This window comes from Solanum verrucosum, unplaced genomic scaffold, assembly GCF_900185275.1.
Source record: "Solanum verrucosum unplaced genomic scaffold, falcon-dt-bn FXZP01000136.1, whole genome shotgun sequence".
Lineage (NCBI taxonomy): Eukaryota > Viridiplantae > Streptophyta > Magnoliopsida > Solanales > Solanaceae > Solanum > Solanum verrucosum.
The window spans coordinates 205685-207043 of NW_026020145.1; the positions used below are offsets into that span (position 1 = coordinate 205685).

General features: G+C 40.8%; 1 pseudogene; it reads left to right on the plus strand.

Moving 5' to 3' along the window:
- The first annotated feature begins 320 nt into the window (after positions 1-320).
- Positions 321-973, plus strand: LOC125828008 (uncharacterized; annotated as a pseudogene).
- Positions 974-1359: the final 386 nt, after the last annotated feature.

Genomic DNA, 1359 nt, shown 5'->3' on the forward strand with positions numbered 1-1359 from the left:
TGCTTACGAAATTTGATATTGTGTATGTCACTCGCACCGCCATGAAATCACAAGCGTTGGCCGATCATTTGGCAGAGAATCTGGTCAATGACGAATACGAGCCCCTAAGGACATACTTCCCTGATGAAGAGATCAAGTCTATTGAGGATGAAATTCCTGATGATGGTCACGTATGGAAATTATATTTTGATGGGGCTGTCAACAAAAATGGAGTAGAAATTGGGGCAATTCTTATCTCACCAAACGAATGTCATTATCCTGCCACAACACGACTTCGATTCTTTTCTACCAATAACACAACAGAATACGAAGCTTGCATCATGGGTTTGAATATGGCAATAAATCTGGATGTGCAGGAGTTGGTGGTTTTAGGGGATTCCGATTTGCTCATTCGACAAGCTCGAGGCGAATGGGAGACTCGAGACATTAAACTCATGCCATACAAACAATGTTTAGAAAATCTCATCAAAAGATTCAAGTCCATTGAATTCAGATACATTCCTAGGTTTCACAATGAGTTAGATGATGCTTTGGCCATCCTAGCCTCGATGCTTTCATACCCGAGTAAACATATATTGACCTGTTGGAAATCCAAGTCAGGGATCAACATGGTTATTGTAATATAATTGAAGTAGAGCCAGACAATGAGCCCTGGTATCACGACATTAAACGGTTTCTAAAAGCTAAAGAATATCCAATACATGCCGATAGAGATAAAAAAAGAACTATTAGGCGACTCGCCAATGGGTTCTTCTTGAGTGGCGATATCTTATATAAAAGGACTCCAAATTTGAATCTATTGCGATGTGTGAATATTCAAGAAGCAGAAACAATTATGAATGAGGTGCATTCAGGGGTTTGTGGCCCTCACAGGAATGGTTATGTTCTAGCAAAAAAGATTATCTGGGCAGGGTACTATTGGTTGACCATGGAGCGAGATTGCTTTCGATTTGTATGCAGGTGCCATCAGTGACATATTCATAGAGACTTGATTCACTTACCCCCTTTAGAGTTGCACCTTATGTCTGTTCCGTGGCCTTTTGTGGCTTGGGGAATGGACGTTATTGGGCCGATTGAGCCGAAAGCATCTAATGGACATCAGTTTATTTTAGTTGCCATCGACTACTTTACCAAATGGGTGGAAGCTGTCACATTCAAATCAGTCACCAAGAAAGCAGTGGTGGACTTTGTTCATTCAAACATCATATGTCGTTTCGGCATACCAAAAATCATTATTACAGACAATGCAGTGAATCTCAACAGCCACCTGATGAAGGAAGTTTGTGAGCAATTTAAAATTGTTCATCGTCATTCAACCCCTTATCGACCCAAAGCAAATGGGGTTGTTGAAGCGGCAAA